The sequence below is a fragment of the Lynx rufus genome, unplaced genomic scaffold (assembly GCF_022079265.1).
Source record: "Lynx rufus isolate CCGP_SWC_20201006 ecotype Redwood Valley unplaced genomic scaffold, mLynRuf1.p SCAF_3, whole genome shotgun sequence".
NCBI classification, from domain to species: Eukaryota; Metazoa; Chordata; class Mammalia; order Carnivora; family Felidae; genus Lynx; species Lynx rufus.
The window spans coordinates 117541494-117567063 of record NW_025814845.1 but is presented as its reverse complement, the minus strand read 5'-3'; the positions used below and the strand labels follow the sequence as shown (position 1 = coordinate 117567063).

The 25570-nt window shown below is 41.5% G+C and overlaps 1 long non-coding RNA gene across 1 annotated transcript; it reads right to left on the bottom strand.

Annotated features, from left to right (window-relative positions):
- Positions 1 to 25570, bottom strand: LOC124520827 (uncharacterized). The gene is made up of 3 exons (XR_006964410.1): positions 25481 to 25570; positions 2522 to 2601; positions 1 to 641 (listed from the first exon to the last, which is right to left on the bottom strand). It is a non-coding gene; the product is annotated as an uncharacterized LOC124520827 (long non-coding RNA).

Here is a 25570-nt window from a genome sequence, read left to right as displayed (position 1 = left end):
TATTGTGATTCTTGGACCTTTTCCTGCTTAGTCAACCTGTGAGAATTTCTCTTTTCTCCTTCCTAAATGAATTACTTTGATTCTTTACCAAATTATAACTGCTAAAAAATTGCCCAAGAAATATCTGTTGAGAAGTTAATTAATTTTGCTATTTTACGTTTTTCCATGAGGTGATGTATTTTTATTTGCAAAGTTTTACAAGTGATTTCATTTGCAAAGTTTTACAAGCCATTCTTATTTTTCTTTGCAAAGACATCTTACTATTATATACTTTTAGATTTACACAATTATAGAACACTTGGGATACCCACCAGCATCTCTGCTGAAATGCAGATTTCTAATTCCTCATCATCTCTTTCCAGCAGGCTTCCTTTCAATTCTTATTTTTTAACAGCTGTTTTGCCTTAGCCAAATAATCCATGATAGCTTTCAGACTTTCTTTCCTTATCTCATAGAACGTCCTGTCTGGTGGCTGTCAAACAGTGGTTTTTCAAATTTTAGCCCACATCAGGATAACCTGGAGGGTTTATGAAAACACGGATTGCTGGACCCTAGATCTGGGGGAGGACGGCCAATTTGGATCATCAACAAGGTGCCGGATGATGCTGATGCTGCTGTACTGGAACCCAGCTTCCACAAGCCTGGGGAAAGAACATTTGGATACAAGGGTCCTGGGTCATTTCTTTAAGGGAGCAGTAGATCTAAAAAGAGATCCAGGAATATAGCCGATGGGTCACAACATTGTTTACAATATTAAAAATTGAAAACAAGCCAATGTCCATCAAGGTGGCTTCCATCTGGAGGCTGTACCAGCTAACGGTGGGGTCACGTGGCTCTGAATGGGGAGATAAACATGACGGAGGCACACCAGCTCTTCAAGCCTTGGCTCCGGGGTGACGCGACCTAATGAAGTTTCTCTACATACCCCTGCTCTAGGACTGGAACTAAGTGAAACAGTACTGTGGGCAGAGAGAGGACCGTGCCTTCCTCAGACTCCCCACCCAAAGAGTCCTTGATTTCTCATGCTTTCCCCCTATTAATATCTTAAGTAAGCAAGCAGGCTGTTAGGTTGAAAAAAAACAAATCACAAGAGTTAGCTACCACTCTTTGACAAAGTGTATTCTTATAGATCTTCAGTCTTAATAAATGCCACATGAAAAATTAAAACGTAAGGAGAGTAAGTTTGTGGTCTAAAGCAGGAGTCAGCAAACTCTGCTCATCGGCCAAATGAGGCCCACTGCCTGTTGTGCTGCACAAGTCATATAAATGTTGTGCATACAAAGGTCATAGAGCCGCAAGCTTTAAGATTTTTAAATGGTGGGGAAGAAAAATCAATATAGCAGTAATTCATGACACGTGAAAATTACATGATCTACTGTCTGTCTCTAAACTAAGTCGTATTGGAGCGCTGTCACACTTGTTCGTCTGCACACTGCCCACAGCCTCCTTCCTGTCACAATGGCAGATTTGAAAAGTTCCATCAGAGACCCGGGATAACCCACAAAGGCTAAAATACTTCCTTATCCGGTCCTTTACAGAAGGGTGTTGACCTCTGCTCAAAAAATTTGGAAGCCTTGTTAAAGTTACACCAAGGGTTTGTTTGCTGTTGAATTTCTCTTCATTTAACTTGCTAATCAGGTTTTGCAGCTGCAAATGGGACTATTTTTTGCAGCATTTCCCAATGCCACTTGACTGAAGAACCCCCCTTTTTACCGCATGTTTCATGCCTTAGACATTTTGAGGAACTCTGACTTTGGAAATGCCATTCTGGAGCACAGGCCTTCAAAGTGGGGGTGCACAAACTTAATGAGAAGGAATGAGAGCTAATGATGAAACTTAAGATATCTGTGAACAAATTGCAAGGGTGGCCCAGGTGAAAAGAGGGTTTGAATTCTAAATGTCTCTCAAATTATACCCACGGGAAATATAGATGGCCCTTCCTTGGGAATATACCAAGGCAGAAATCCAACGTTGAGGAAGGAAATTTTCTATGTATGAAATAATCCCACCATCTTTACATTGTAAAAAAGAAACGGTAATTATAAATTAGAGGAAACACCACAGAAAAAGATTAGCTATGTCAGTCAGCAGAATGTTTGGTAAATGTTAACACTAAATACGCTAAGCATGAGCTTTCTATTCCAAAAGGCTTGGAAAGTCAGGGAATGTTATGTAACAACCACCATTATCATTTCGCTTGGCATTTTAAGATAGGAGCAGGCTGTTCTTTCTGGAAAAAAAAAAAAAAAAATTCTCCTTTTGTGAAATAACAGCGACCTCCAGTGGCAATCTTGTTACAGTGTAGTGCTTTATATTTTCTCAAAGTCCAAAAAACAGTAAGTGATGTGCACACTTCCCCAGATTTTAAATGTGAATCCATTTATTTAACGAATATGTGCTGAACACCACTCTGTTCAATGGAGGGGATAACCTTGGGCAAAGAGTCAGAAGACCTGAGCTGTAGAGCAAATACAAGAAACTAAAAGCTGTTTGACTCTGGACAAGACCCCTTGTGACTTACCTGGTCTTGATCTTCTCACAGCGCTGTTTTGAGTAACCATGAAACTATAGGTAGAAGCCGTCTTTGTATTATGATGCACACTGCAAACGGGAGGAGGTCATATGTTATTATCAGGCATGGTTCCTTCCTTAGAGTTTTTATAAACAAGTCAATAAAGTTGAGATACATGGGATCAATATAGGGATGGGCAGCAGAGCAATTCAGGCTAATGAAGAGTAATAGATTGCCTTCTAAAGGCTAAAATAGGAAGTCAACTCTGAATGGACTGGGGAAAAAAACCACATGAAGTCCTTCTAGACTGGTGAATTCACAGGTGGACACCATTGGCTGTCGCTTCTTTCCCTAGTCCCCTTTACTGATAGAGCCCCAGTTTTGTTCTGGGGTGCACCCTCCTGTGTACTATGCACCACTAGTGGCTACGTCAGTCATACTTTTACTCTCCTCAGTGACTAGATTTAGCCATGGTTATATGACCCAACCTAGGTCTTCTTGAGGGCAAGCATGCATGGCCATGCTAGGAAAGATTTTGCATGCTATCTATGAGAAATACACACACCTGTTTTTGAAGGGATAGTGTTGTGTTTGTGTGTGACACCTGAAACTTCTGCAACTGTTTGTGTCTATGAGAGGAAACATGATGACACCCTAAAGGGGGCAGAGCAGAGGGGCAGAAAGGACATTGCTGGGTCCTTGACAGCAATGTCACACTGTGGACTTAGCCAGCTCTGGATGTCACATGAGCTATTAAGCCCATTGTTTTAAAGTCATTTTTACTGGGAAATTACGTGACTTGCTGCTGAAGGCATCCTTACCTTTTTCACAAGGTGTTGCCCCTCTGGGGCCCCTAGGCTTGGAAATAACCTGGACCTCAATGGGTTCCTTTCTTTCTTTTCCTTTTTTTTTTTTTTAAAGTGAAAGCAAGCATGTGCAGGGGAGGGGCAGAGGGAGAGAGAGAGAGAGAGAGAGAGAGAGAAAGAGAGAGAGAATCTTAAGAAGGCTTCATACCCAGCACAGAGCCCAACGCAGAGCTCGATCTCACAACCCTGAGATCATTACCTGAGTCAAAATCAAGAGTCAGAGCCTTAACCGACTGAGCCACCCAGATACCCCATGGTTCCTTTCTTTCAATCATCCATAGGGTATTCTCAGAGAGTTACAGTTGCATATAATGTATACCATATTAGTGGAACAACAGAAGTTCAGCAAAACAAAAACCTTTATGAAGGAGAAGGTATTGGTACAATATCTGAGTAGGATGAAGGATGACATCACTCAGCATTTATTTTTGTGAACAGGCATGCAGTTCCTATCTCCCGTCCCTAGATACCAGGCATGGAGGTGGTTACCTCTACTTACCTTTAGGCTTATTGATTGGATCCAATGAGATATTGTATCCGAAACATAGGTTCTCGTTGAATGTGGTTTTTTTTCTATTCCTTGTCTTTACCAATGTATATTCTTTCATCCAACCTAACTTACCAAGAGCTCCCTTCTAACCCAAGCTTTCCCCAAATTAAATTCACCTATTAATTTATGTCCCCTTTGAACTCAAGTCTGTGGACTGCATTTTAAGTACCACTGTTTTAAGTTTTCTGCTGCAGGTGGGCATATTCTCTCTCTCTCTTGGTATATACCAGGATTGCAAGGAGGTCAAGCAAGGCAGAGATTTTGGCCTTGACTTATGTGTAAGTATGTGCGTTCTCTGACTTCTCTCAACCTCTCCCCAGTCCCCCAATATTTATGCTTCTGATCTAAAGTCACTACCAGTCAATGGAGACAACTGCTTGCCTTAGTGACCCTAACATGACAGTGTGGAGCTGCAGACAGGTGAAGGAAGGGCAGAATGACCTTGCTCTTTGTTATGCAGGCTGCAAAGTTCCTTTTTGGCTTTATAAAAGCCAGTTCCTCTCCCACAGTGGGGAGGATTTGGCTGCTTACTGGGAAGGACAAAAGTTGGAATTTGGCCAAAGAACTGATAGCACTGTCACCAGACCCAGAATCCTGGTATATGTCAACGATTGAGGCAGAGCTGTCTCTGTCACATGCTCTCCGGACCTACTCGAAATAACTAATTTAATAGCAAAGACTTCCTGGGTGTCTTTTTTTTTTGTGCCTGGAACCATTCTAAGTGTGTACTCATTTACTACAGCAAACTGATGAGGCAGATGTAATGATGATCTCTGTTTTACTCACGGGGACACAGAAGCATAGAGAGATAAAGACACTTGTCCAAGAGCAGATGACTCATACGGGGCAGACCAGAGATTCAACCTCAGGCAATCTTCCTCCAGAGCCTGTTCTCTCAACCCTGCATTAAACCACATCTGAACACACAGAGTGTCATTGCCGCACATCTCCCCCAGTGAACTATTGATCTGTTCATTAGGGATGTAGGAGCACCCACTGTTGTGCAAAGAGCAGGGGGTTCAAAGACAAATTAGACATCATCTCTGCTCTAAGCAACACCACAATGCGGTTGGGAAACCAATAGAAAAATAGGTCATGGAGATCTTACATCCCTCTGGACTGTTTTTTGACTTTGTTTATTTTGAGAGAGACAGAAAGCATGTGCACATGCACATGAGCAGGGGAGGGGCAGAGAGAGGGAGAGGGAGAATCTCAAGCAGGCTCCCTGATGTCAGAGCAGAGTCCAATGTGGGGCTCAAACTCAAGAAATGTGAGATCACGACCTGAGCTGAAACCAAGAGTCGACATTCAACCAACTGAGCCACCCAGGCGCTTCTAGACTATTCTTAATCTACTATACCACTATCTTCTGGCGTAAAACAACTGAAGGTGTTTTACCTTTATTGTTTTATTAAGTATTAGTTTGTTAGAGTTACCAGAACAAAGTACCAGAAGCTGGGTGGCTTTCAACATGGAAGTTTGTCGTCTTATAGTTCTGGGATCTAGAAGTCCAAGATCAAGGTGTCAGCAGGGGTGGTTTCTTCTGAGGACTCTCTCCTTGCTTTATGGATGACCATCTTCTCCCTGTGTCTTTACAAGGTATTCCCTCTGTACCTGTGTCCAAATTTCCTCTTCTTATAAGGACATCAGTCCGATTGGGTTAGGGCTCACCCTAATGACCTCATTTTAACTGAATTACCCTTTTAAAGACCCTTTCTCTAAACACAGACACATTCTTAGGTACTGGAGTTTGGGACTCCAATATGTGACTTTGGGGGGTGGGGTGGGGGACACAACTCAGCCCATAACTTGCATTAACTCCGACCAACTTCTCCTGATAGTGCTTTGACATTTTTAATGACAGTACATCCCCAGCATTTGTAAGAATTGAAAAACTTTCTCAGCCTAAGACAGGAAAAGAAGAATATAATTATGCATACTGTAAGCAAAGTGTATAATTAAGATGTTGTGAATGATTCCTGGGGACACGCTTTTGGTTATTCAAAAACACAGCCTAGAATTGTTTTCACAGGCTAATTTGAAGTGCTTCTCATCACAGGGTATTACATATATGTGCAGCATGAAGTGAAGTTTATCCTAATAACAAAAATACAGTTTGAACTGCCCTTTTTTAATCCCCCAGAAGTGGTTAGTGTATCTCAAACATCTTATAGAGCAGAATAAAACTGAGAATTGGCCCTGAAAATGAGGATAGAGCAAATCGAAGGGCTGGGAAGACCTTACTACATAATTTATAGTGAGATCCATTATCTACATCAGCAAAATAGAGGGCAACGCTTCCTGTGAATAAATTTCACTTTCTTTTGATACATATAAATAACTAAATAGTAAAAGAACAAATGGATGACATTTTGTGATTTGCAATGTGTTATATTAAAGTAACAAAGTCATCACAGACTGAAATAATAGACAGTCCATATTCATTATTTCAAGAGGGCAGACTATTCCCTCCTAGACTAATTATTTAGCTATGTTAAAACTTAATACCTTTAAAAAAGAATTCTCATGTTTTCCTTTCATATAACTAGCAAAATTTCACCGTGTGGGTGTTCAACCCACCCTCCAGTGACACAGGCAATAGAACTGAATTCCTAAGTGGCTTTCATCTTGACATTGTGTTACCCACTGAAGAGTCCCTGTGGCATAATATAATTCTCTAATAAAACTTCACAGTTCAAACCTTCATGTATTTCTAATGATTCATAGCAGCATTTCCCAAATTGCTTGAGACAGACTAATTGCATAAAAGCCATTGTTAAAATTGAGTAAATGACAATTTTATCCCTGTTACTAAACTACATATTTCTTTGGACAGAAATGAAAGATTTGTAAAAGGACACATGGCAGACTGACATCATGCTTATTTCCGAGAATTAAGTATTTCCCAACAATATCTATCTGTTAAATCCATTAGAACAGCTTTCCATTTCTGAATTTTCTGTGAAGAATTTCATTTTATCATGGCAACACGTCGCCTTCGTCAGGGAATTTCAAATTATTTGTAAATACAAATGTTATAAAGATTAAGAAAATCATGCCCCTGCCACAAAATCCTGAAAATTTGGCACCCAAGGAGGCACAGAAAATTTTAAAATAAACAAACAAAACCACTCCCATAATGCTGGAATTGTTGTATTCTGTTTTAAGGTAAAATGTTAGGTTAGATAATATTTCAGTTTTCTCCTAATTCTAATATTACAGCAACTCTCTGATTCTTCCAGATTATTATCAACCTACCTAGAATAGTGTATTTCAAAAAATTAAGTGTTGACTTAAGTTACTCTTGTCATAACATTGTTTAAATATGTTTAAGTATAAAACTGGGTTTCTTCTGTGCTATTTTTACAATTCTTTAACAACTGTAAAAAACCAAAGCTTATTTGCAAATCAAATAATACAAAAATTAATTTAATATACCTGATTCATTAATTAATTCATTCATTCATTTCAGAATTGTTTACTGAGTGTGTACTACAGTCCAGGAACTAATCCAGGTCCTAGAGTTACAACAGTAAAGAAAGTAGATGAAAATCCCTGCCCTCTTAAAATTTAAATTCTGGTGGTGGGAGGGTAAGAAGGAGAGGAGAAAGACAGTCAATAAAATCAACTGCATACTATGTTAAATGGAGATCAGTATGGGAGAGGGGGAAGAGCAGGAAAGGAAGTGGATAATGTAAGAGGAGAAGTATCCATTTTCAATGAAGTGAACAGGGAAGCAAAGACTTGAACAAGGTCTGGAGAAGGTGAGGTGGTGAGCCACTTGGATACCTTGGAGAACAGCTTTCCAGAGGGAACAGCCGGTGAGGAGACCCTGAGGTGAGAGGCATCCACAGGGAACAGCACGGAGGCCTGTGTGGCTGCAGTGGAGTGAACCAAGAGGATGTGAAGGCACATGGGGACAGGGATGTAGGGACGTTGACTGGGGCCATAGGGCATTCTGAAAACCTTCCTTTTTCCCTGAGTGAGATGGAACACCACTGGAGGCTTTTGAGCAAGGGACTGACACTACCTGTCTTCTGTTTTAGCAGGATTACTCAGGCAGCTGTGTCAGGGAGGCCAGGGTAGAATAAAAGCTATTTCCAAGGGGCATGATTTTTCTGGAGCAGCATTCCTTGAGTCTCTCTTCTCCCTGTCTCTGACTGATGAGATTGGAAGAAAAAATTAGTAATGTTCCATTAACCCTTTCCTCTCCACTCTTTGGACAATCTGCCTGCCTACAGAGAGGGTGTGGTCTGCGTGTCTCCCTCAGCCATGCTGTGAGCTTCAGTGAGGCAAGGTCTACTCTGCAGGGATGTTCTCTTGTTCTTTAAGGGGTGAATCGGCTGGCTTACCACAGGGAGGAGATGTTAGCAGGCCCATTTGGCTGAGATCGCACTACTTTGGCCAAGACTGCTATGTTTTCACCAAAACCCATTTCCTCTAGCTTTTGGACATAGAACTAGACTGAATTCCCCGCTTTCCCAGTCTTCCTTAGTGTTAGGTCAGGCCTCGTGGCTGAGGCAACCAAATGTGAGCTGAACTGATGTGAGCCACTTCCACTACTGGCTCATAAAAACCTCCTGTGTAGTCTTTCCCAGTCTCTCTTTCCAGCCTATTGACCGGAAGTAGAGACTTCAGGAGAATGTTCCAAAACCCTAGAGGATGATGGAGTCACATTATGGAAGATCACTGAATGACCAACCATATTGATGGGCACCTACCAAACAGGAACATCCTTAATGGATTTCACATGAGCAAGAAATAAACTTTTGTTGTATTAAGCTACTAAGATGTTGGGGTTGGTTTTTTAACAAAACAGCATTACTTATCATAACAAATACAGTCACATTCTCCAAAGAGTTTTTTTTTTGTTTTTTGTTTTTTTTTTGTTTTTTTTTACCAGTAATAAAGCTAAGATACTGCCTCCACCTGTCCGGATCCTAGTCTACTTCTCAATTTGTTTTAATCTTGAGTGGAAAGACTGTTATTTATCGATTCCTTAAACCTCCAACAGATTGTACTGTTCTCTAGGTGCAGATAATAAACTTGTCTTGTGTGAGATATAGGACCTATAAGATGGGCACCAGCAGAGCTATTTGGTAGGTTTCCTATCTAAGAGTGTTCCAGATTTTGGCTAATATTCAATGGCAACTTTGTGTAGGGAGCCGTGTACAGTCTCATCCCAAATGTTGATTTTTTTTTTTTTTTACCTTTGAATTACATCTTCAACAAGTTTTTCTGTGAGCCATATCACTGGTAATTACAGTTTTTGTATATCATTCCTAGGGACTTCCTAGGGACTTCCATTTTCATTCAAAAATGAGAAGATGGGCTAACCTATACTTTAAGGATAGTTAATTTGTATTATATGATCATACATGCTGACTCCTTTTCCTAAACAACGAAATTAAAATTCTCTGAATGATGTGGTGAACAATTTTTAAGTTAAGCAAACAATTATTATTATTATTATTATTATTATTATTATTATTTGTAATCATATAATAATTGAGGTTGGGATAAAGTGTTGGAGAAGGTTTCAGTCTCTACAAGGAATGTTTCACCTGCAGATGTTTTTCCTCCCCAGGGTCAAAGTCTCTATTATTTAGATCCACAGTGTGATGTGAATTTAAATTGCTTTGACTCAGTCCAGTGGACCAACTCTGTCTCTGACTCATTAAATGCATGTCCCTCAGTAATATAAAATAGTAAATTCAATTGTTGGTTAGATCATATCTCCTCTTCCTGAGTCCTAGAGAGATTTAATCAGTGAAATTAAGTTCTCCTCTCCAATGTATCAGGAAAAGGGACCAGCAAGGTGCTGTAGGTGGGAGGCAACAGGGCACTGAAAATGTCTGACACACTGAGGCAGCTGATGGTTGCTGTTCATCTGTCCTGACACAGTGATATCCTGACAATCAGACTCCTCAAATCTTCACAAGATCTATAAGTTGGGAACCTGAACCATGGTAGAACCTGAGCATTGGATCTTCCATAACATACATTTTTCCATACAGGCCTTGACCCATGAGAGACTATTTTTTTTCTTTGAGAGAGAGGGTGCAAGTGAGCAAGGGGGAGAGAGAGAGAGAGAAGGAGAAAGAGAAAGAGAAGCTAGGCTCACAGGCAGAGGGGCTCATGTTTTTACTCAAAGCAGGATTTGAGCTCATCTGATGTGGGACTTAAACTCATAAACTTGAGATCACGACCTGAGCCGAAGTCAGATGCTTAACAACTGAGCCACAAAGGCACCCAAGAGACTTCTATCCTGGGTAAATAGATGACATGATTTGTCTTTCCTTTTTTGTCTATACACCAGATAATGAGATTTTTCTCTTTCTTTTTGGAATACCTGGTTTTAAAGATTATTCAATTTAGTGTAGCCATGCCAAATACAGCGAGAGTTGAAATACACAGTAAATCACTGGCCAGCCCACAGAAGTTACTGTGTGATAAATGGTCAACTATACTATTCACAAGAACACACACACACACTCACTCACTCACTCACTCCTATTAATTGGAAATGATCTGTGTATATTTTAGTTATATAGCCTGTTGAGTTTCTTAAAATTGTCTTTATAATAGCTTTATGTTTCTTTATTGCCTGCCTCATATTAAGCTAGGCTTCATAATATTTTACACTTTGCATGTTTTTATTAGTTTCATCTTATTTATTTTAAATGAAAATATTTCCAACTCAATTTGTATTTATTTATTCATAGGCCAGTGTTTATTTTCTTTTTGTCACCTTAACAGTATTTTGTAAACTATTTAAATTCTATACAGTTTTAGCTGCCATTTAAAAACTTATATAACACACCTAATTTCGGTAAAGTTCAGGAAATTATTTAGCTAATTATGAACACTGACCATTGTGGGAGTTGAGGTATAACAGTTATTACCTATTATTATTGTTTTAAATACTCACTTTTTTCTTTTCTTTTCTTTCTTTCTTAATTATCCAAATTATCCATGGTTCTCAGCCTGGATTGCTTTTATTTTTTTAACATTTATTTATTTTTGAGACAGAGAGACAGAGCATGTGGGGGAGGGTCAGAGAGAGAGGGAGACACAGAATCTGAAACAGGCTTCAGGCTCTGAGCTGTCAGCACAGAGCCCGACGCGGGGCTGGAATTCACGGACCGTGAGATCATGACCTGAGCCGAAGTCGGACGCCCAACCGACTGAGCCACCTAGGCGCCCCAACCTGGATTGCTTTTAAAATTACCATCATCAGAGCCCTAACTCAGGTCAACTGAATCCAAATCTCTGCAGCTATTATACAAAAAGAAAAACAAAACAAAGAACCTTCCTAGGTGATTCCAGCATGTAGCCAGGGTTGAGAAAAATGGTTTATTCCAAAGTTTGAGATCTGGACCTAAATGATTTGAATGTTCTCTCTCCTGCAACTATCATCACCAATAAATCTGAGGATGTGAATTGAGAATTAAAATTTAAGAGTAAGGCACCTGGGTGGCTCAGTCGGTTAAGCGTCTGACTCTTGATCTCAGCTCAGGTCATCTCATGGTTTGTGAGTTTGAGCCCCCTGTCTGGCTTTGTGTTTACAGAGCAGAGCCTCCTTGGAATTCTCTCTCTCAGGCTCTACCCCACTCATGCTCTCTCTCGCTCCAAAAATAAAAAAAAAAAAAACTTTAAAAACAAATCCCCAAGACCACTCCTATAGTTGGCAAGAAAGTTAAATATAGACAAAACAAACACGTATATGAATATGTATATGTATACGGGCATATATTTTTATTTTCTATCTAGTAGTGATCCTTGCCAACTATTTGCTTAAATAGCACAGGAATGATCCCCACTATAGTGCAATACACATTTGGGATCCTCATTTAATGCCTCATAAGCTGCTGTAATAGCAGAAGTAGTAATAAGTTGTAGTGGTAACAGTATTTACTTTGTGTTTGCTATGCACTTTTGAGAATTTGAGCCTTTCTATTTTGCAAATATTTTTATTATTTCCTTTTTATATGCTCTATAGTAATGTCTCCATTGTATGCCTTCATTTGAGTTTTGTAAAGGGTCAGTGTTGAAATGTCCATTTGAACATGACTGTGTATTTTGCAAAAAAAATATAGAGACATTATTATTATCCTACAATAACAAATACAGTGAAAATGATTATATTGAAATCAGTTATAAGGAAAAAATATATCTTTTAGGACAAATTGTCTTTATTCTTTTGTCAAACAAATAAAAAACTACTTAATCCAATATTTCCTTCTACACCCTATTAGGAAATTTTGACCAAACTTAGCACTCAAGAACAGTGATTAAAACATTCTTGTGCTGGTCACATTTATCTTTATACTCTTTTTAATCGATTTAGTTTTCTCTTTTAATTGGCCTAATTTCTATTACATTTGATTTTATAAATCTATACCAATTGTTTTCTGGAATAAGCACAATGCAAATGTGAAATAAATGTCTTAAATGGCCAGGATTGTCTTTCAATCTAGACCTTACAGAAATTTCCATTTTTAAAGTTCAAGCCAGAACACATATTGTTCTGTCCTAATATTTATACCTATAAATACTATACTATCACATTTAATGCTTAGCTGAAGCAGCATGCTTTTGTTACTGGTGGTACCTTGATTAATCAGCTTGTCCCTTCCTTCTTCCCTTCCCTTCCCTTCCCTTCCCTTCCCTTCCCTTCCCTTCCCTTCCCCTTCCTTCCTTCCTTCCTTCCTTCCTTCCTTCCTTCCTTCCTTCCTTCCTTCCTTCTTCTTACACATATTTATTGAGAATCTATTTACTAAGTGTCAGTCCTTTCTAAACATAGAAATATAGATAAGCTCTCTGCTTTCATGCCATTTATTTCTAGTATTTAGGAAAGAACCATATAGCTGTATAGAAAATATTGTCCGAAGTAATTAAGTATGCCTTTTCTACATATCCTTTTATGAAAAAATGTATATATAATTGTCCCATCCTTATCTTTTTTCACAAAAGGAATCATCTCTATCAGAAATTTTCTGGTGCCTAGACATATTTGTGCCCCTAAAAGCATTAGTAAACATCAACTACAAAATTCAGCGCAATAGCCACATAGTCTATTATGAAGTCAATCTTCTACATAAAATTCACGTTCATCCCTAAGTAACTGGACTGGGATTCTCAAAAACAAAGAATCATTAAGAACTAGAATCCAAAACAACTGTATAGAGTATGATAATTGCTAATTGTAGAATACTTCAACAAAATACAAGCTTTATCAATGTGGCATAGCTGCTGGTAAGTGGATTGGGAAGGCTGGTCAGATACATACTGTGAGGATCCCAATTATGTTTTGGAATAATGGCTTTTGGGCAAATGCATGTCAGATTACAGATCACAAAATCTTATCCAGTCAAATGGTGGTTATAATTCTTAACAAAAGAATAAGCCCCATATATCCAATATGGTGAAGATTTTGCTTCTCTACACATGCTTTGTCCCCCCACCCCCACCCCAGCCAAGAGATGGGAAAGATAATAATTGAAGGGTCCCACCCCCTCCTAGGGAGGGTATTCAGGGGAAGTATCTCTGAGAAGGTGGAATTTAAAATTAAAGACAGAAGCATTAGCCCTGTGAATGGATAGGGAAAGAGCATTCTAGATAGAGGAATAACGTGCAAAAGCCCTGAGGAGAAAGGGACTGAAGCTTGCCACATTTGAGGATCCAAAAGAAAGCACTATGGCTGAGGTGATTAAGGGGAAGGTATCAGCCTCAGGAAAAGCAGGGACAGATCACAAAAGCCATAAACTCATTTAATGAGGTACTGGTGACAGACCCAATCAGATTTATATTTTAAATTCACCTTAACTGCTGTGTTGAGTCCCGTGGAGGAGGGAAGCCCTTATTCTGGTTGGGAGACTATGGTATTCATCTTGATGAAAAGGGCTGGTAGGACTGAACTAAGGCGGCAACAGGGGACATGGAGAGGAGAGGGTAGGCTTGAGACTTATTTTGAAGACTGAATTAACAGAACTGCCCATTGAATTACACAAATGGGTGGGGTGAGGAAAATGGAGGAATTAAGAACAACTCTTGGCTTGAGTACCTAAGTGGGTGATGGTGCCGTTTGCCATATAATGATCATAAGACTGGGAAGAATTAGGAGCTCAGAGTTTGACTTTACTTTTGTGATATCCATAAATTATCAGTATGGACATGTAAATGAGGCAACAGGATACGTGTGTTTGGGGGTTCCAAGAAAATAGATTCAGGCGTCTTCAGATCAAAGATGAGATACCTACAAATGGAAAGAAATAGATTTCCTAAATAGAGTACAAAATGAAGAAAAGGGGCCACAGCAACATTGCAGAGTCCTAGGGCCCCCCAACATTTACATATTGAACTGAGAAGCCAAATAGTACTGAGGAAATCAAAAGAGAAGAGTGTCCCAAGCAGAAGGCTGTGGTTGACCATGGCAAGTGTTGCTGAGGTTACATAAGGTGAGGACAGAAATGTTTCCATTGGATTTGGCAAAACGGTGTCTTTGGAGACCAGAGATTTTTCAGTGAGTGGCTGAGCAGAAGACAGAATAGAGTGGGTAGAGGATGGAATGGGGTGACAGTTACTATTGCCATTGCTTCTGAAAAGTTCTGCTATGAAAAGAGAGAGGAAATGAGGTAGTAGCTGGGGGAGTAGGAAAAGTTTTTTGCTTTCATTTTTTTTTTTTTTTGAGAGAGAGTGAGTGTGTCAGCAAGGGAGAGGACAGAGAGAGAGAGAGAGAGAGAGAGAGAGAGAGAATCTTAAGCAGGCTCCACACTCAGCACATAGCCCGACTCGGGGCTCGATCCCACAACCTTGGGATCATGACCTGAGCCAAAACGAAGAGTTGGATGCTCAACCGACTGAGTCACCCAGGCGCCCCAGTAGGAAAGTGTTTTAGGTGATATTTGAGCATGTTTATGTGCTTATACTCCAGTTAAAATGAATTGATTAATAATGTGGGAGAGGCAGGGGATAATTCTGAAAGCCAAGTCCTAGAGAGAAGGCAAGAGGGAACAAGATTATGAGCAAAAGAGTTGACCTTGATAGGCTGGAGGGTGTTTTCTGCATTTAAACAGCAGTGAATGATAAAATGGGGTACAAGTAGATTGTTTTTTGATCAGGTGGGGGAAAGATGAGAAATTTTTAAGTCTTCCTTTTTCTTATTCAAATTTGTGGTGGGATTGTACACTAAGAATAAGAAACTAAAATATTTAAAGAGGAGTGGAAAGTGAACTGATAGAGAAACATAGTAGCATTTCTGGGAAGGGCCAATGTGGGCCTTACATCCTACATATAAAGTTAATCAGCTCAGTAGTGACATCTCCGATAATAAATGATAATAGTAGACGTGAGTGGGAACTCTCCTTGACTCCCGTCACCCCAGTGCTCTCCATGGTGTAACTGGATGAACTGGCTGGCCATGCTGGTGTCACCTTCCTCGAAGTTTCATTCCCACCATACTCAAAGAGGAAATCATTTCCAAAGACAGAAGGCCTCTTCTTTTGTCAAGAGCACTGAGTAGCTAGAACTTCCAAGTAAGTTCTTGGGATCCATTTGGAGACCCTAATAGAGTCAAGTCTAAACAGCAACAATAACAGGAAAGGAAATACACAGTTGTATGCAACCTGATTAAGAGAATCATTAAATCCACAGAAAGGGAGAGTTGGAAAGGTCTGTAGAAATCATCAGTTCTGACACCCTCTTTTTATAGAAGAGAAAAGAGACTCTGAAGGGATTGTCTCAGCTGTCACATTAGTCACTGGTAGCACTGTGGCAAGAACTCAGCCTGGATAACATACATGACAACAGGCAGAGGGCCCGCTTATGAGGGAAAATACACAAACGTTATTTTCTATCCCTTGTTCCTTTTTGGTGTCCTATGTGGCAGAAGAATCAGTCAGTGGAAATACATGAATGCTGTCGTCTTGGGAGGGGTCTCTATTACTACAGCTCAATGGGTGTTTAGGAATTAGTATCAAGAGGTAAGTATGCCCAAATGAGTGATTAGTCGTCCGGCAGACTTGACCTAAATAGCAAATTAGGCACCGAGCTGGGATTAAGACCTGACACCAATGCCCTTCAGGCCTAAGTCTGTCTCCCTCAATTGTGCCGGTTGCTGTTCACCCACCCAGTGGCAATGGGTATCATCAGAAAAGGGAAACTATTTATAAAAGCATCCCTCCAAACAGCCAAATAGAAAGGGCAGGAAAAGGCCTGGATTCTTTCCCCTTCAATAATTCTGACAAAGTATCATTGAAAGCTGCTTGTGTCTAACAGCAGTCACAGTCGGTCAGCATGCAATGTTCTGAATGTCTTTCTGGTCCTGTAGATACATCCTCTCCCATCCAGCCTTCTGGTGAAAGAGGGTGAGATGATCTTTAAAAGCACAGGAATAGAAATGAAGCCAATTTTGGAAAATGTCCCCAGTGAAACATAATCACTTGGAAAAAAATTAATAACCATATGAAAAAATAATATGAAAAAGAAAAAAAGAAACAGATGTATTGTGGTGAAAAAGTTTTCTGTTGGTTTTGGCTCAAGTCCCAAGTGAATTTTTTCTAGGCTGACTTTAGTCACTCAAAAAATTTCATGCCATAAAATTGTTTGGAAGGGTTCTGGTTAATGAGAAGGGCAAAGAAGCCCAAATTAAAAGTCAGAATTATATCAAAGACTGAAATAAGAGGAACTCATCTGATAATTCAAAGGAGCAAAAAAGAAAAAAGGTTATTTTTAGCAAAGTTTGCTATTGCTCTGAAATTTGAGAAATTGGTAAGGGAACAAAGAGCAAAGAAATGAGTATCGTTAGTTTCCTGCACACTCTCCAAGAAACTTTTCCATAGCCTTGTGTTTCCATCTGCAGCACTTGTAGCAGAAGAGACTGGGATTGCTGGATTCTGGAAGTTCTCCCGCTTTGCCTGTGTAGCTAGTACATGGTCTCAAAGAAGCAGGACAGCCCATCATCAGTAGGTGGTAAGCTGGCTGTGGATGCAGGTAAAAGTGAACACAGGCTGGCTGGAGTGAACAAAGAAATTAGCCAGAGGCAAAAGAAGCGGAGTTACAAAATGGAGTCAAGTTAATGAGCAGGATGGTGAATATCTAACACAAAGACAAAACCAAGGGCAGTAGTATAGCTCCTAAGCCCATAGTCTCTAGTCAGACTTCTGGTAATAAAATCCCCACTCCTGCACTTGCTGGTTGCATATCCTCAGGCAGGTTACTCCACTGCTTTGAGTTTCTGTTCCCTCATTTATGTAACGGGACCGATGATACCTACCTCATAGAGTCATCGCAAGAATTAAATAAGAGTCTTCGTAAAATGCTTAGAATAAATAGCACCTACTATTGGTGGGGATGCAAACTGGTTCAGCCACTCTGGAGAATAGTATGGAGGTTCTTCAAAAAATTAAACACAGGACTACCCTATCATCCAGCAATTGTACTACTAGGTATTTACCAAAAGTATACAAAAATACAGTTTTGAAGGGCTACATGCACCCCGATGTTTATGGCAGCATTAACAATAGACAAACTATTGAGAGAGCCCAAATATCCATCAGGTGATGGAAGGATAAAGAAGAGGTGGTGTGCACATGCGCGCGCGTGCGCGCACACACACACACACACACACACACACACACACACACACACTGGAATATTACTCAGCCATCAAAAGCATGCAATCTTGCCATTTTCAATAACATGGATGAAGCTAGAATGTATTATGCTAAGTGAAATAAGTCAGTCAGAGAAACACAAGTACCATATGATTGCACTCATATGTGGCATTTAAGAAACAAAACAGATGAGGGGTGCCGAGGTGGTTCAGTCGGTTAAGCATCTGACTTTAGCTCAGGTCCTGATCTCATGGTTCGTGAGTTCAAACCCCACGTTGGGCTCTGTGCTGACAGCTCAGAGCCTGGAGCCTCCTTCAGATTCTGTGTCTCCCTCTCCCTCTGCCCCTCCCCAGCTTGCACTCTGTCTCTCAAAAATAAACATTACAAAACAATTTTTTTAAAGAAAAAAAACAGATGAACACATGGGAAGGGGGGAAAAAGAGGAGGGAGGGAAACAAACCATAAGAGACTCTTAACAACAGAGAACAAACTGAGGGTTGATGGAGGGATCTGGGTGGGGGATGGGCTAGATGGATGATGGGTAGTAAGGAGGGCACTTGTTGGTATGAGCACTGGGTAATGTATGTAAGTGATGAACCACTGGATTCTACTCCTGAAACCAATATTTCAGTGTATGTTAACCAGCTAGAATTTAAAGTTAAAAAAAAGAAAGAAGGGGCGCCTGGGTGGCTCAGTCGGTTAAACGTCCGACTTCAGCTCAGGTCACGATCTCGCGGTCCGTGAGTTCGAGCCCCGCGGCGGGCTCTGGGCTGATGGCTCAGAGCCTGGAGCCTGTTTCCGATTCTGTGTCTCCCTCTCTCTCTGCCCCTCCCCCGTTCATGCTCTGTCTCTCTCTGTCTCAAAAATAAATAAAACGTTAAAAAAAATTAAAAAAAATAAATAAAAAAAAGAAAGAAAAGAAATAGTGCCTAAATATATATATCAAGTGCTCAAAAATTGCAACTCTTCATTACTATGTATTATTTAACACATGTATTGATGATTACTATCATCAGACATTTCAGCAGATGCTTGGAATATGAGCAGGAGTAGGGTGTCCTGCATGGACCATCCACACAAGCCCAGTTCTTGGTAAAACTCTCTCTGCTAACTGTGATACTGAATCAACCTGGTTCATTCCTCCCTGCATGTTTTCATTTCTATGTAGATTTTTTTTTTTTTTTTGCTCTCACCTCTCACTGAATTCTTCTTACACGTCTGTTTAAATAATTACCACATTATACCTTCACAATTCCCTTGGATGATAATGTCTATCACCAAAATTAGATTCTGAACTCCTTGAAAGGGGTCTCCTGTCGCATTCCTCTTAGCCTCCAGCACAGGAACTAACACAAGCTAGGTGACTGCATATACATAAACGAATACATTGACTTTCTTTAAATTTTTCTGGACATTAACATTTCTAGATTCTCGTTCCCTTTTATTCCTCTTGTCTTGACCTGTCCTGGAGTCTCTCTCACTCTTCTATGAGCCCAATATTCATTGCCCTTTAGACTCTTCTTCCAGGGCTGCCTGGGTGGCTCAGTCAGTTGAGCATCCGACTTCGGCTCAGGTCATGGTCTTGCAGTTTGTGACCTTGAGCCCCACATTGAGCTCTGTGCTGTCAGTGCAGAGCCCACATTGGATCCTCTGTCTGCTCTCTCTGCTGCTCCCCATCTCTCTATCTCAAATAAGTAAATATTAACACACACACACACACAAAATAATCTTCTAGCAGGTCTTGGAGGAGGTGTAATCACTCCAGTATCGAAGAGAAAATTGTGTCTCAGCACAGTAAAATTGCCCATGTGGCAGGATTGAGATCCTCATCTTGGTTTGCCTGGTACCAAATCTCCCATTCTTCCACTCCAGCACATTGCCCTGAACAAACATGGAAGATGGAGAAGAGGAAAATATCTTTAGGACAGAACATATGAAACTCAGTAACACAGGATGTTTCTGCATAAAATATCAATTTAAAAAATTATGCCAGCCCTTACACAAAAGGGCATGTGAATCCCCTATTATAGTTTGAGGATTCTTCCCCTTTCACATTCCTGTGGGATATATTTTTGGAGGGTTTTCCTCCTTTTCAGCCACGGGAATAGTTATTTAGGAACTTACTGCGAAAAAAGGACCTATACTGAGAAACTAAATGGGCACCAATTTCCTAAAATTAGAATCAGTGTAAAATTAAAAGGACAATATAGCTCAAACCCTGTACATTCAATCTTTTCCACATTAAACTTTTATTAAACTATTAAAATATGTACATGTAAGAGGAACTGTATTTTCAAACGTTTGCATTCAGTTTTTTTAAAAGTCTGTGGTAGATTGGGGCACCTGGGTAGCTCAGTAGGTTGAATGTCTAACTTCGGCTCAGGTCATGATCTCACAGTTCTTGGGTTCAAACTCCACATCGGGCTTTGGGCTGACAGCATGGAGCCTGCTAGGGATCCTCTCTCCCTCTCTCTGCCCCTCCCTCGCTCATGCAGGCACTCTCTTTCCCTCTTTCAAAAAGAAATACATACTAAGAAAATAAAAAATAAGTATCTACAGTAGAGAGATGGCTGGCTGGCTCAGTCAGTAGAGCATGTGACTCAATCTTGGGGTTGTGAGTTCAAGCCCCACGTTGGGGGTAGAGATTACTTGAAAAATTAAAAAAAAAATTTAAAAAGTCTATGGTAGGGGCACCTGGGTGGCTCAGTCAGTTAAGCGTTTGACTTCAGCTCAGGTCATGATCTTATGGTCCATGAGTTCAAGTCCTGTGGCGGGCTCTGTGCTGACAGCTCAGAGCCTGAAGCCTGCTTTGGATTCTGTCTTCCTCTTTCTCTGCCCCCCCCCCATTTTCACTCTAACTCAAAAATAAATAAACATAAAAAAAATTTTTTTAAGTCTATGGTAGAATTTCTTTTGAATACACAGTGCACATTAATGGCAAGATGCAAAAGCAGTGTCAAGGCTGAATGCTCTGTAAGGAAAGTCCTATTTGCTGACATTTGGAAAAATGGGGCACTGCCATTCTCTGCTGGGGCTACTCTTTGTCTCTGACTCAGACACATACATGTTTCATGCATTTAAGTCAGACCTACCTCCACCCTGGAGAAACTTATAAATTCTATTTGGCCTGGGCTGCTTGGCTGGAGGAAAGAGTCCCCCTTTAGGCTGGGACTCACCGCTAAACTGCCTTCTGGTGATATTTCAAAAACTATTTTAGGGAGCTCAGTTTACTCTGGGACACAGTATATGAAGAGAGGCCAATCTTTGGAATTGGAATTTAGCCATCCTGCATGCGTCAATAACTTAAAAACTGTTCCTGTGCTTTGATCCAGCAATCTTCCTCCAGGGATTCTATGCTGAAGCAAATTATATGAAATTGCCATTTGGGTATCTCTAGGCACCTTGAACCTAACCTATTCAACACTCTTGATTCCGACCTCAACCAGCTCCTCTGACAACTTTTCTCATCTTAGAAAAAGACAACTCCATTCTGCCAGTTTATTTGGCTCCAAACTCTAGAGACCTTCTGAAATTATCTTTTTTTTCATACCACATTTCAAATGCACCAGTGAATACTGTTTGTTCCGTCTTCACAATATATTGAGGATCACTTCTCACCTTGTTCATTGCCACCTTCGTGGCACAAGTCACTATCCCCTGCTTCCTGAATTACTATTATAGTGTGCCATACTTGCACCAACACAGCCAGGATGAACCTTTTAAAACATGTCAGACTACGTCATTTCCATGCTCAAAACTCGCCAAAGATTTTTCCTCCCATTCAGAATAAAATCCAAAGTGTTCTTACCCTGGACTACAAGGCCCCGTATGAGGGGCGCCCATCTCTCTGGCCTCATCTCCTTTTCTCTTTCTCTTACTCATCTCCAACCTCGGTGGTCTCCTTGCTCTTCTTCAAGCACAGCAAATACAATCTGGCCTCAAGGCCCTTGTATTATTCGTGCTTCCTTCTTCCTGGTACAACCAGTCTCCCAAATAGATACATGGATTCCTTACTTTGAGGATTCTATTCAAAGGTCATGGCATCACAGCAGCTGATCCTGATGTAAAATAGCACCTTATATAAAACAGGTCACCCTTTCTCACTGCTGCCATTTTTTCTATAGCATTTGTTACTACCTGCCATAACCTAAAATTGAAAGAATTTGTTTCTTCCATCCCAGAATAAACAAAAGCAAAAAACTTACTTGCTTTATTCCCTAGTGTACTCCCAGCTCAGTGTGTCAAGTAATGCTTCTGGAAGGAAGGAAGGGCTGTGCAGGAGGAGAAACCTTAGCCCAAAGCTGGAAACTGATTACTCCCCCTAAAAAAGTGGACTTTCGACTTTTTATTTTATCATTAATTGGGTTCTAGCTTCTCTACAATAGCGGCTGTGGAAACCAAGATCTTATAGACAGATTATCATTACTTTTTGGTGGTTTTTTTTTTTTGTTTTTTTTGAACCTTGTAAGAGCAAGTTGCAGACAGAATGCCTCATCACTGCTAAATACTTCACAGTACATGTGCTCCTACAAGGACCTTCTTCTACAAGCTATAATATACACACCCAAATCGGGTAATCAGCATTGATAAGACACTGCCATCCAGCCCACAGGTCTCATTCAATTTTTGCCCAACCGTTTCTTTTTCCTTTATGGTCCAGGAGCCCATCCAGGATCATTTGTTGCATTTAGTTGTCATGTCTCTTGAGTCTCTTTCAATTTGGATCAATTAGTTCTTCTTTCTGTCTCTCATAAGCTCAAGAGTTTTAAAGAATGCAGACATTTCCCCTTATAGGATGCCTCTCAGCTTGGGTCCACCCAGTGTTTGCCCACGTTCAGATACAGGCCATATGCTGTTGGCAAGACATGTGACAGAAATGATGCTGTGCTCTTTTCAGCACAGCACACAGGGAGCCACGTGGTGTAACTCATTCCACTACTGGTGATGCTCATTTTGTTCACCTGGTCAATCTGGTGTTTTCCAGGGTTCCCTTCAAAAAATTCATGATTTCCCCCTTGTAATCAATCCATATTTTTTCAGAAGATACTTCAGGACTAGGCTAACATCCTGCTGTACGTCAAACATCCACCCACCACTCTGAGCATCCATTGAAGACTCTAGACTTGGGTGGCTCAGTCAGTTAAGCACCCGGTTTTGGCTCAGGTCATGATCTCATGGTTCATGAGTTGGAACTCTGCGTCTGGCTCTGTGCTGACAGCTCAGAGCCTGGAGCCTGCTTCAGATTCTGTGTCTCCCTCTTTCTCTGCCCCTCCCTTACTCGCACTTTGTCTCTGTCTCTCAAAAATAAATAAACATTAAAAAAACAAACTCCAGACTGAATTAATCAACACTACTGAATGGTGACTTTCAATTTTCATCAATCTTAATAGCTCAAAGTCAGCCATAAGGAAGAGCTGTCTCTTCTCCCCGTATATTTATTCTATCAATATTTATTGATTAATTTATATTAACACAGATTCATAGATTCCTGTTTTATCCAACAGGTTATAATCAGTTACTATCATTCTTTATTTTGACACTCAAATTGTCCCAGGTTTGGCCAGTGGGAGCTCCATCCAGCTGGCTCATATGTCCTTTTGGCATGTTCCCATTATGCTTTGAGCACTGCCCTATAAGAGTTCCAGACTTACTTTGGACTTTCCCAGCTCAATCCCTGGTTCCTTTTACTGGAGGAAACCAAGATCTGTTGGCCACTTGATGTAACCATTGCTTCTGGCCTCTAAATGAAGAGAGCTATGGTGTATACGTGTGTGATTTCACACCTACTTTTAATCTAATCCAATGCCTCAGGGTCCTTCAGAGTTTCCTTTCTTTACAGATTTGTAAAATTTTTTCCAACACTAAGAAACCTGTCTCCCATTATATTCAATATTTTACTTATTTGCCCACTGCTCCTGTAATTAATCAATTTCCCAGCCAGGATGCTGCCTCCTTGACCCTGTCATCTCTTCAGGTTCTAACTTTTCTAAGAGAAAGAAAGGATAAGCCATAGTCATGCATTCTTAATGATACAGATTCTCCAAGTGTTGTGGCTGGAGAAAAACTGCTAAGAGATAAAAAGGTTTGGGGAACCACCTTGGTTTGCTAAGGCATCTGTACAGAAACTAGCTGGGAGTTTTCAGCCAATGGACTGTTCCCTCAGATCTCTGGTGGTTCAGGGACCAACAGCCAGGCAATCTCCATGCCTGCCTCCTTGGCATTAGGTACTATAAAAAGCACTGTCCCAATTGCCTAGAATCCTATTTTCTAAAATGAGCAAGTCAGGAAAACACACAAAACCAGCACATCAAATACCATAGAGACAAATTCGTCTAAGTAGATCTTCTTGTGCCTGCTTCTAATTTGGTATAGCTGGGGCTCCTTGCTCTCCCAAACAGCCACCAGCTGTTTGTACTGCTTCTGGGAAAAGAGAAGTTGTGCTGGGGGACTGTTATTAACAGAAAGCTGTAAACATGCTAAGGTCTTACGGAAAAGGTGGACGTTGGTTTTTATCACCGAGTCCTGAGTTCTCTGAAAGAACTCCAGGTGGGACGTTTAATGCGAATGACTGAGAACCATAACATACATTATGTAGTTTTCTACCGCAGGTACCTCAAGTCAAGGAAACTGTTAAAGTAGAACAACCATCCGAACACTGAAATGATAAGGGGCTGTGCTGTGTCTGTTTTGAGAACATTCTTCTAAAGGGGCTGTGGTCTCCCCTGACTAGTTGTGATCTCTACATATACCTGGAGAACACACCATAAATATTAATAACCCAAAGAAACCTTCCTTGCCTGCTGATTTTGTTAGTCCTCTGCTACCAGTCACGACAACCCAAATAACCACTGGGTGGAGAAATAGCTCACCCAGTTTCTTATACAGAAAACACCCGTTCTATAAGAAAGCGTGTCACCTGTTTGCTTCCAGATGGGAGGAAAGAAACACTTCCCTTTACTCCCTCTAATAGAGTGGTCCCTAGACCAGCAGCATTGGCCTCCCCCGGCAACTTGTTAGAAAGGTGTATTCTGGAGCCCTAACCCAGATTCAGTGAATCGAAAATTCCGTGGCAGGGCCCATCAGTCTCCGTTTCAACAGGCCCCACGTGATGCTGATACACACTTCTATTTGGTAGTCACGGCCCTAAGATAGCCCCGGTGTGATGTTAAGTCCTAGCTACCAACTTGCCCTACCCTTTGGACCTAGGATGGATAATTAGGGAGCTCACTTCGGCTCTTCCTGCAAACGCTAAGGCTGTTTACGAGAGGCGCCTTCTTTGGCTATACTTAACGCGCAGGAAGTCGTTCCTGTACTCAAACGTCAAGGGGTCGCTTCCCCCTTTGCCTCCACCTGGACCAAATCAAAGATCGCGTTGAATTTGAGACCCGGCAGGGGTCGCTGCTGCCCATCAAGAGAGACCGAGGGAGCGTGGCAAGCGGAGCCCAGAATCTTTGACATCACACTAAGCTCCTCCTTGCACGCACACATTATACACACACACAAACATATACAGACACACAGACCGCGTTCTCCCCTCTGTCCTCTCTCCCACTGCCCCCAGGTTCCCCTCCACCGGCAAGTGTGTCCCCGGTGTGGCCACCCGGCGGAGCGAGGAGCGCAGCGCCCACAGCTCGAGGGACCCGGCACGCGGCAGAAAGCGACCGCCGAGCCGGCAGCGGGATCCGCTCGCCCGAGCGCTCGGCGGCGGCGGCCGGGACACCCTCGGCAGCACCCGGGCTTTGAGGAGCCGCGCCCGCCCCCGCCGGGGCCGGAGCGCGCGGAGCCGCCTCCCCGCACGCTCTTGGGGCCCCTGCCACCCCTATGAGAGAAGCAGAAGCCGGGCCAAGGAGCTGGACACTCGGCAGCTGGACTCCTCCGCAAGCCCAAGCGCCTCCTCCACCCGCGCCCCTCCAGCACCCGTGAAGCGAAATGCTACCGCCAAGCTCCAGCTGAAAGGGGAAGGGGCCGGCGCCATCCCCGCGCTCGGAATCCGGCCCCCGCGGCGGCTGCGCGTCCCGGCCGCGGG